The following is a 12067-nucleotide window of genomic DNA, read 5'->3' as shown; positions in this document are numbered from 1 at the left end:
GCCTTGATCTCCCGCTTGTTAGGCTTCGGACAATCCTTTGCAAAGTGACCCATCTCGTTGCAGTTATAGCACTTAACCTCGGATAAATCCAAGTTCCGTGGCTTCCGCCCTTTAGATTGGTCCGCCTTACCACGACCTTGTGGCTTGCCTTTTCCTTTGCCTTTTCCGGTTTGTCCGTCGCGCTCCACGTTGCTTGAGCCTTCGCCACCATCACGCCTTCCTTTGCTACTTGGGGCCTCCCAATCTGCGCGCGAGTACATGAGTTGGTCGCTACCTCCTCCTTTGCCTTTCCGACAGCCACGAGCATTCTCTTCCCATGTCCGCAAGGGTCCGATTGCCTCCGTTATGGTCATGTCGTCGATGTCGTAAAGCTGCTCGAGCGTGCCGATGATGTACGTGAATTTATCAGTCACCGAACTGAAAAATTTCTCCACAATCTCGGTCTCATCGAGCTTTGCACCAAGCGCGCGGATCTCTCCCACCAAAGTAGTAAGACGCATGGCATAGTCGTTCACCGATTCAGTTTCCTCCATCTGCAACTTGTGAAATTGGCGCTTCAACACTTGTGCCCGAGCCTTGGTGACGCGATCTTCTCCGATCCTCATCTCCTTGAGTGCGTTCCACGCCTCTCTTGCCGTCTCGAACTCCGCCAATGTCATTAGTACGGAATCCGGCACGGACTGGGCTATGGCGGCCATGGCACCTTCGTCGGACTCGTCATCGACGTCGTCGTCCGTGATTGCCTGCCACACTCGAAGGGTTCGGAGAATAATTTTCATCTTCACCGCCCACACGCCGTAGTTGGCGTCTGTGAGCATCGGGTACTGGATGGGGATGTTGCGATGCGCCTGGACGTTGGCGCCGCTCGTTCCTCCACCACTGGTTGCTGACTTGACGCCCTTCTTCACCTTGTCGCCGTTCTTGTTCGCCTTGGCACCGCCGTTGCCGGACTCGACCGACTCAGCGTCGCTGTCCGTCATCGTAGATCGTAGATCGTCGAGGCTCTAGATACCAATTGTTGGTTTTTGAACGTGCGTATGTAGCTGTACAGGCGTGCCTACACGATTCTTGCTTCGGCCGGCAACTTGACAGAACTTGCGTAACTAGCGACACGAATAAAAACTGATCGATGGATTTGATGGCTAAAGGCCCGTGTCGAGCCTTTGCTTTGTATTGCTTTTCGTTTTTCTGGTGTTACAATCAACACCCCTAGGGTGTCTTTTATACACGTCCACAAGGGACTATGAAAATAGACTAGGACTAGGAATCCTAATACTACTAGGACTCGGTTTGGCTTTCTTTCCTAATCCTAAAGAAACAACATGATTAACTTCTACAAAGCCTCTTTTGAATGCGATATTATTCGGAGTGAAATTTGTCTTTTTCCTCCGGGAGCGGATTCAGTTTACATTAAGATTAATATTTTGATATTGTGGATTTATAGATTGCGAACACGAAATTACCAAAAGATTCGTGAACATCTACCAGTCCAATCATGTGTTGGTCAAAACTATAAACTGTGTGTGTTTTTCCTTGAAGCCTCATATATTAATCAATAAAGGTTAAGAGTACAGTATGAACTTCGTACACGAACAAATCATGTTTTTTTTAAACAGAGGCAAAAGTTTTGACTAATCCATTAAATAAAAGAGAACAAGATTTGTTACAAGTAACCCCAAATTCACGAGATAAGAATTGCTCTGCAAAATTGTGGACCCTTGTTTTTTTGCACCGACAATGATCCAAAGGTTAGCCTCGGTCATGATGATCCAGAATCATCTGGTTTTATAAAAAAACAGAACTTAGCAATACCATGGACTACCCTTCTGACATTTACCGCTTGAAATTCAGTAGTACTTTCAGAACTTCAAGCACCTCCTCACTGTTATGGAGAGTTGCTGTCCAGCTTACATGATCAGCTTTGAGATATAAATTGGTCGTTATCGAAGAAAATGTAGAGTATCAGCCGCAACTATTTTTATTATCCATAAAACTGGCGACACGTCTCTTCCTCCGAATTTATGTCTCTTGTGCTCAGGCAGGAGTATTTGTATTTTCCTGGATAACGACTTGTCGACATCCTCATTCTATTAACTGAAAGAAAAGTATCCCCATTATGTTGTGTGTTATGATTAGGTCCATTATTTGGAGCAACTAACACAATTGTATATGTAGTTCAAATTTGATAGCCAGGAGATGCACACACCAACTAAAACAGCGCTATACACGTTATGATGACAAGAATAAGCAGGATGCCAATTAGCAAAAATAAGTGGTTGTTGCATAATGCATTTCCCTTTTCTTAGCAACCAGAGCGTAATTAATTAAAACGCTTGCAGGCTGTACACGACAAAATTCCAACCTTTATAGGCAACAAAATACCAACAAAATTCCACTGAATAAACATAGTTTTCGCCCGCCGGCCAACCTTTGACTATGCACCAACTTGAAGTGAATGATGTAAGCAAAATGTTCTTCGATGGCGCTGGTTTCAAGTGGCAAAAACCACCGATGCGTCGTGCAGCGGAGCCCTAGATGCCGCCTTTCCTCCTCCGAGATCAAGCAATCATGGAGGTGAAGGCGATGCAAGCAAAGTCTGAAGAATCTTGGAGGAAAAATAAATAAATTTTCAGATATACTCACTTCGTACCTAGTTTTCTCCAACTATAATTATTTAGATACAGAGGAATTAACATATGTCTATCTATTTCCAATCAGAATCCCATCGTCGAAAAGATCCAAGGGAACTTATGTTATTATTGCTTGATGTGACAGGATATTAGTGTTGCTAGTTTTTCTGCACCGTTGGAACTCAAAGAAGAAGAAAAAAGGAAGAAGGAAGACGGTTACCAGAAGCAATGGATAAACTACTAGTACAAGTTTGGATTGTTTATTTACCGTTATTGTGATGAAAAAAATGGGGTTGTTTACTGTTTGTCTAATTAGCAGGTAAGAACAACTTGTGATTGATCACATAATCGCCATTAGCGTCCGCATGGGGACACCGCGGCCTGTCATTATCGATCCACACAAGGGGATGACCATCCAGTTGCTGTTTGCAAAGCGACTTTGAATCTGATCCTTGAGAAAGGAGATGAGAATCGATGTCGATATTAAAAATTATTGGTACTGTATTTAAAACTGAATTCCGTTGCTTGTGGACTCATGATTGGATGCACATGCTGCTCCACTAGACCACTAGCGGCTCCCTTTTCTTGATTCCCAAATGATTTGCCCTGCATGAACACCGGGGCTGCCCTGATGTGTTTTGTGCTAGTGCATGCCATTATCTCGCAGAGTCTGCAGGCCGCTATTTCGGTGGCGAACATGCTTTACTCCGTTGGAGGAGATACGCCATTAGCCTCTTCTCTGAGGATGTGTACTGGCAGCAGTGAAGACTGTGCGGTGGTTCAGCCGTTGGATGGGCGTGGATACTGACTCCTGAAGAGAATGGTAGACGCGTTTGGCAAGAATTTTAAGTGGAACATGTTCAGACGACTGTAGAATAATTTGTAAAATGCATGTTTTTTGTCTTTTTAAAATGGAGGAATACCCTGACCTCTGCATCAAAACGATGCATTGTGAAATGCGTGGGTGACTAGATGGATGATGGTTCGGAAACGCTGGATGCATCAGTTCTCTCCGAGGATACAGACGACACGGAAGAGATAGGTGGATGGATGGAACGGACAGACGGACTGCGACGGGTTTGGTGATCCACCCGCCGCAAGCAGGCGGCAGGCTTCGTGGCGGACGGAGCAAAGGGATGCTAATGGAGTGCTGCTTTACTCGCCGGTGGAACAAGTGTCGACGGAGAGGAGGAGGAGGGGTGAGCTTTATCGCTGTCAGGCGTCAAGCCGGGGAACAGAGTGGAACACCTCGATCTAGTGCTTCTTTTTAATCTTTTTTTTTTTTGGGAAAGTGCTTCTTTTTAATATGATCTAAGTGCTTTTGCCACAGCTCCTTCTTCAGAATAAAACACAAGATGCTGCGGGCCTGTGGATCGTCTGGTAGCTGCAAGTGCTCAAAATTTGGGCCGTACTAAACGGACGCAAATTGTTTTAACCGGAGACGACACTTTTGTTTCATCTATTATTAGGCCCCAACCAAATCGCAGGTATCAAGGCCCCATGATTAATTCCTTGAAATAAGCATCACTCCTTTGGTTTTGATGCATGATTTACTGCCGAAAGCAAATCCTTGTTCGCCCGCATGTAGCCCCACGCAAGATATGGTCAAATATCCCAATCATCCTTGCAAAAAGGTATCTTAGAGGAAATTAAGGATTTATGGACCTGACAAATCACGAGTGAACATGGTGCCACGCGAGGATGGTATCACCCCCGTCCGTTGCCACGTGATTCGTGTTGTTTGTGTATAATGAGCCATGTATAGCGATTTTTCAGCGTCGTATAAATGTCTTTTGTCTAGGTATTACAGAGTCAATAATAAGTGATGCCCCACCACACAATAAGTGCACTGATCCCATGTTATTGTTTACAGAAGAGTTAATAGGGCAACCTGCACGACCGCCTGCATTTCCCCATCCTTTCGTCATTCAACAGCTCCTCTCTCACTCATCCTCCTTCTCTAGTTCATGGACTCTGTTCATGTTCAGAGCTAGCGTACATCAACGCCGACCTGCACCATTGCATGCATTTTCTCCCCATTCATTGTTCATTCTGCGACTTATCTCTCATCCATCTTGCTTCTCTAGTTCTTGCTCTTCGTTCATGGCATGGCTATCTAGAACCCATAAATGGAGATTTAGAGTTTTTTTTTCTCAGAACAAATGGAGATGTGGAGTTGTAGCTGCAGCAGTCCATCTCTCTCTCTATCTCTCTTAGCTTTGATGGTCATGTGTCACTCAATGACTGTCTCAGAGCAGTCCATATCCCACACCCTCTCTTTCTCTCGATCCTCTCCGTCGTGCAAACAATACTTCATGTCCATCTGCTCCAACAACACCAGCATTTGTGATCATGTCCTAGTGTTCAGTGTTCATCAATGTTCTACATCGATTCTCCAGCTCCGCTCATGGGATATTTTTACGACATGGCCAAATCGTGGCTCACACTTCAAGTCTTCAAATAATCTCGTATAAATAAATTTTCCCTCTATCCAGCCAATCTGGTGATAAGATTCAACAGTGTTCTTCATACACCCACCTGCATGAAGCATATCTAAACTACATGTCCCGCACAAGCCACAACCCCCCCCCCCCCTCCTCAAATTATCTAGTATTGGCTGCATAAAGATTGTTTTAAATGACATGCAGGCCATCAAGTACCTAGCAGAGATTTAAATCCAACACATCTCACAGAGGGGCGAATAGCTCACATGCGACGTCGTTGAGTTGAATTATCTCTCATGCGACGTCGTTGGTTGTAATGGCTCTCATGCGACATCTCCGAGCACAGAAATAGCTGCCGTGCGACACTGCTGCCTAATCCAAAGACACACGTTTAAAACTCGAATCAGATGAGCCCCTACGTAACAAAACGGGACCCACTAACTTATCCAGCTCAGCATTGGTACAAGAGAGGACACCGAGCCGTGCAACACCCGAGCCCTACCGCGACCTTCTCATCCTCGCCCCGCTCCCCGACCGTTCCCCCTTCTTCTCCGGCGACAACGCGCAGCAACGCCGTTCCGGGCCGCGACCTAGCAATGTCGAGCTCCGCTTCAGCCTTCCGCTGCTCATGGCCGCGCTATGGCGCAGTGCCCATGACAAGGTGCCCTGCATGCCCACGTACCGCACCCCTGAAGCGGCTATTCACAACGACCGACAAGAATGACAACCTTGGGCGGGAATTCGTGAAATGCGAGAGCAAACAAGAGCAGGGAAAGGTGAGATTTTACTTCTTAATATGCCAATTTTTGTTTTTGTCCCCCAATTTCATATTTTTCGTTGGATTTGAGATTTAGGGTTCATCTTTCCGATTTCAGAAATTAAAGCAATGCGCCCATTTTGAGTGGCTAGATGAGTACATAGAGCGGATTGAACTGGAGGGTGCATCACGGGAGCTCGATTTACCGTTGGAGGCGGAGAAGTTTGGATCGGGCCCGTCTGGATCTGGCAATTCCATTGGTGCTACTGTGAGGGATGCAACAGGGATGGCAGAGCTGAAGAAGCTCAACAAGAAGATGAAGAAACTCATCGAATTGAAGAAGCAGGGCAATTTGATGGCCGGAATTTTATATGTTTGTGTAATTGCTCTCGCATTTGTTTATGTGATGATAATTAATCGTTAGTGAATAGATTGGGCATCATCTATAATCGTAATAATATGGATGTTTGAATAAAACTGTTGCGCTATACGAATTCGACATGTCTTCTCGTCTTCTCCACTCTGTTTCGACCTCGTTTTTACAGTTCTGCAGTTCGTCATGAGTTTCAGTTTCGGTGGTAGAGGGAGAAAAGAAAAAAAAAGGGTTCGTCGACAGTTGTCCGAAAAGGTCAGGCCCATATAGAAGGTAGGCAGGGCCGAATAGAACATATCCAGGCCCATTGATAAAAAAGGTGTAGCTAGTGCAAAAAAAGTGCTCACGGTCATTGATATCGATATATCTTTTCGGCTTAGGTTATTTCACAATTTTAAGCTTCCTGCAGTCATCTTTTTGATAAAAAAAGGTGTTGGGAAGTGTAAGTCGTACTATGCATTAGAGCATGGTTAATAGTACAACCAGCTATTGGCTATATGATGTTAACACGTCATCTATAGTCAACCTTATAGCCCGCAAGTACAATAGGTAGATGTAAATAAGTAGTACTTTATTGATAGAAGGCCCACCATTCTCTCTCACAAAGTGCCTAGGAGCACGTGTTACAGCCGGCTGTTAGTTTGTAGCCCGCTTCTCTTCTCTCTCCTCTTCTCTTTCTTCCAACTCATCACAAATATATTATTTTAAGTCTTACAGCCCGCCTACATCATCCTATTGTACTTGCTCTAAAGTGCCGCTTGTTTCCTCCGGTGATTAATTGTGGAAATATCCAATGCATGCATAGGAAACTCCTTTCACGTACGAATTTGACGGTGTAACTTGCATGTCATATATTATTTGCTCATTTTTCCTACACCTACGTAAAATGGTTACGCACTCTTACGTAAATTTCTCTAATCCAATTCTCTCCCCCCTCCTGATTCTCATGGGTGGGGCCCGGCCCACTATTTGTTCCAACCAAATCACGCCAACTCAGCCTTCACGTAGGTTTACGTAGGTCATGTACGTAGGTGTAGCAAAACCCTTATTTGCTCTACTAACATGTGGTCAAAGTTAGCCTCGAAAGTTCCTCTATGGATAGAGGGAGTAGGTTGTTATGGTGTTTTCAAAGTTTGTGCTATGGTATCTTGTTCCGAGTTTGTGAGCCACGTCGGATGATTTCGTTGTTTGTGAGCCACGTCGAACATCGTCTCAAACACACTCCTCAAATGCACGTTGAGCAGTTCCGTGTCATTTCTATAGTGCATAATGCATAAAACGTAAACATATAATGCATAAAACATAAAACATAAAACATATAGACCTTAGAACATATATTACGATAGAGGGGCATCGGGTACCCTAGTAGCATACAACATATAGTGCATAAAAGTAGATAGAAATACTAGAAAGACACGGGCACTCACGCCCCAACTACTAGATAAAAAGATAAAAAAGACTTCTCGGCCAACAGACTCCTTGACCCCTCCTTTGCCGGCGCCCCTCACTCGTCGTTCTCCGGCCCCTCCGGCATCTGGTAGGGGAGGGTGTGCATGCCGTTGTGCTCAGGGAAGATGTGGTGGAAGTTGGTGAAGATGTTGTAGGTGGTGAACGCGATGAACTCGCATCCACACCAAAACACCTGGCTGAGGAGGTGGTTAACGTCGTAGCGGTTGGTGAAGGTGGCGTAGAGGCCGATCACGAAGCCGTTGTGGCCGCCATCGACCTGCTCGTGGAGGTGGAACATGGGCGGAGTGCCCGGAGGGAGGTGGCGATAGCCGGCTTGGAGGAAGAAGCGAGCCAAATCTCTAGGGCCCCTCCACCTTGAGATGGTCCACACCCTCAGGCTGTCGTCGACGACGACTCTGGGCGGGAACTGCATCTCCGGCACGGTGCGAGGGCGACGGTAGGTAGGGCCGTTGAACTGCATGGTGGCTCGAGTGGTGGATTTCGCTCGGAAAGAAGAAGCGGAGGAAGCTCGAGTGGTGCGAGGGCGACGGTAGGTAGGGCCGTTGAACTGCATGGTGCCCTTTTATAGCCGCGTTGCAGCCGTAGTCAATGTACATGCGCCCGTCAATGTACACGATCGATCGTTTTCTCTCCTCCGTGTGGTGGCATAATTAATGGGCGTGAACAAAAACGACAGAGCATCCAAAGAGGCACGGGTGGCACAGGCGAGATGCTTCGTTTTTAATCGGCGTGAGAAACCGTGTCAATGAAAAAGGAGCTGCACCACCGACGCGTCTGTCCCGTGTCTAAGGTTCATGCATGCAATTGTTAAAAATAGCTTAGATGCGACGTACGTGTATGCTGCGCCCCTCCCGCTGCTTTACTGCATCGCTGCGTGCATGCAAAGAGCGGCTAGGCTGTGTCGATGCGTTCACGAGCAGAATAGCTAGGTTGCGACGCCGTTGCATGACATGCATGTTGGCCCATCCCTCTCGCTGCGACGTGGCTGTGCGCACGCATGCCAGGCTGTGCCGGGCCCGATCCGCTCGGTCCAACGGTCACTGAGATGCTCTCCGCTTAACGTTATCCGCCCGGCCCCCCGGTCACTAAGATGCCCCCCACACCCGCGGAATCCTTCTAGAGGGCCTATCCGACGGTCGCAGTTTGGCGTTACGGTTAGATCGTCGGTGGACGTTTGGCGTTAGGGTTAGATAGGTTTTGGAGGCACTCAACGGGGTTTTGAAAGGTTTGAGCGAACATTCAAATGTGTGTAACTAATTCAAAAAAAATCTAAAAAATAAAAAACCAACGCATATAGTCTTGTTATGTTACATAGTTATGATATAAAATGATAAACTTGATGTAATGATCTTTGCATGAAAAAACCTTCACAAATTTGACTATCTCGCCTGAGGTTGTATAGAGTTCAAAAGTGTGAGAAGAGGGTTTCAGGTTTTGAAAATTCAAAAAATCAGAAAACCTCACCTTAGCTTCATTTTGAAGTGACTAAGCAGGATCTGAAGTTATTTTTGCATTTTAAATTATTAAACTTGTTTTGTTGCTGACTTTGTATTAAAGAGTGTTTTTTCAAAAATAAATTAATAATATGAATACTTATTCAGAAAAAGGTGAGACTTCGTATTGATCCTATATAGGTATAATATAAGCTAAGAAAATCTTTTTGGGTGATTTTGAGAAGGCATTAGGGTTAGATGGGTTTTGGAGGCAGTCAACGGGGTTTTGAAAGGTTTGACCGAACATTCAAATGTGTGTAACTAATTCAAAAAAATCTAAAAAAATGAAAAACAGCGCATATAGTCTTGTTATGTTACATAGTTATGATATAAAATGATAAACTTGATGTAATGATCTGTGCATGAAAAAACCTTCACAAATTGGACTATCTCGACTCAGGTTGCATAGAGTTCAAAAGAGCGAGAAGAGGGTTTCACGTTTTGAAAATTCAAAAAATAAGAAAACCTCACCTTAGCTTCATTTTGGAGTGACTAAGCAGGATCTGAAGTTATTTTTGCATTTAAATTTTTTAAACTTGTTTTGTTGCTGACTTTGTATTAAAGGGTGTTTTTTCAAAAATAAATTCATAATATGAATACTTATTCAAAAAAAGGTGAGACTTCATATTGATCCTATATAGGTATAATATAAGCTAAGAAAATCTTTTTGGATGATTTTGAGAAGGTTGAAAAAAAACTTGCGTAGAAATGGGGTCGTTTTCCCTTAGTTTGGAGCTTGTTTGGACAACATTTTTAGTGACTATGAGTTGGACTTCGCAAAAAGGGTTGGATTTATGAACTAAAGTGCATAGTAGTATAAAAAACGTTGCAACATCACAGAACAAACAAATGAACTCCAAAAATATTGGAGAAAGGTTCAAATATGAATGTCGGTTCAAATTTGAATTTTATTTTCAAGTGAAATCAACATCATAGCACATAAGTTTTACATCAAAGAACATAAGTTTTCACATCAAATGCCAAAACTGTGTGGCTTAGATGAATTTTATGTAGGCTGAATTATATTTCAATGCTAATTGATTTAACAAAATTACCAAAAAAATGGGAGGCCTAGGGCTCGAACCCAGGACCTCGGGTAGAAATGCCGCGAGCAATGCCAGTGGGATAGTAATAGGAACTTGTCATGTTACTACTATTAATCTACTACTTCTCTGTTAAGTGCTAGTGTGCGTGCGACTGTGGTGTTTGCAAGCGGTGGCCGTTTCGGTTTCCGAGGCAGCTGTAAATGATGACATGACCACACACTGTCCTCCGTAACTTCGCAGTACTCACCACCCACCGCCCATCTCCTCCTACACAAAAACCGCCGCCCTCCGTCTCTTCACACTCCCAATCTCCTCCCACACGACGCAACCGCCAGCGCCATGGACGCTAGCATTGGCTGGCAGAAGGCCGTGCAAGATCTCGCCGGCGACAACGAAGAGATCCGCGAGCAGCTTCGGGAAATCACGGGCTGGTTCCCAAGCATCGAGATGATGTGCAACCACGCGCGTGGCCTGATCAAGGTCATGCGAGAGGACGAGAAGGTCCATGCCTTCCCCCCGGCTACTGCGTCCCACCTTCCGCCGTCATCCTTTGGGAAATGAGGGAGGTGCATCGTTCCATCGACTCGAAGCAGCGCGCAAGGTGGTGGATGTACCAATCCTCGAGGATGACGACACCGCAGCCGGCTCCTACACGTCTTGCCTTGAGGACGGAGAGGGTCACCAACGCTGTCCTCGCGCTGCCGGCGGCCATCCACGAGCCTGATGTGCAGATAATTCCGCCAGTCTTCACTGCCAAAAAGAAGAAGGTGGTGAAGCAAGAGGTGCTGGATGAAGCGGGGGAAAAGGACAAGAAGAAGAAGAGGGAGCCAAAGAAGAAGGTGCTGGGTGTGGTGCGCCGCTCAGAGCGCCTCAAGAAGATGCAGAACAACTAAAGTACTGCAGATCCCGTTAGGTATGCTGATATATTACAACATATAAGTTATAAGTAATGGAATTTGTAATCTGGTTAGGTATGCTGCTATATTTCAGTATATAAGTTAGAAGTACTTTTACTTTTGGTATGAACTGATGTGAACTGGATGGGAAGTACTCTATTATGTTAGAAGTACTGGTAACTGATGGGAACTGGATATTATGTTGCTATATTTCTCTCTGTTGCAATGTGCATGTTGTATGATGGTAACTGAATTTTAGGTAAACTGTCCAAAATTCAGTTAAGTTACTGAATTTTAGATAAACTGTCCAAAATTCAGTTAAGTTACTGAATCTTAACATAGAAGTCATTACATGTCCGAGATAGCATAGGTTCTGAAACCACATGACACTTCCCCAAAATATACACCTACCATGCAGGACATTTCAAGGCCAGCTATATATATAGGCCTAATACTTAACACGCACATAAAGAACTTCACTCATCCACTATTGCCTTGATCCTCTCCAGCTTATCTTTGGTGCAATGCCCAGCTTTTAGCAGATCAGCAATCAGATACTCCAGCTTCTTCTTCTCTTCCTTAAGTAGGTCCCTGTCCACCTGCACTTCCCCTGTTTTGTCAGAACCGGAACCTCCCCTGTTTTCTCAATGGCGGGCAGCGACAGTGTAAGCTACGGTCACTACCAAATCGAGTTCGATAACAGCTAAAAGAGAAAAGAAGGCGGCATTACCGATTTGAAGCACTGTCTCCTCGCTCCATCTCATTCAGCCCCCGCGCTCCTAACCAATCGAGATTCTAAATCGCCATGAAATGGGAGAAACAGAGCATGAGGCCACAGATCTATCCAAAATTCTGGGAAATGGGACTAGGGTTTTGAAAATACTCACTCGCAATAGCTCTACTGCTGCCGAGAAAGGGGCTCCACCACCGCGGAGAAGAAACTGCTGCCTCTGCCGGA

This window comes from Hordeum vulgare, chromosome 6H (assembly GCF_904849725.1).
Source record: "Hordeum vulgare subsp. vulgare chromosome 6H, MorexV3_pseudomolecules_assembly, whole genome shotgun sequence".
Lineage (NCBI taxonomy): Eukaryota > Viridiplantae > Streptophyta > Magnoliopsida > Poales > Poaceae > Hordeum > Hordeum vulgare.
This window is presented reverse-complemented; position numbering follows the sequence as displayed.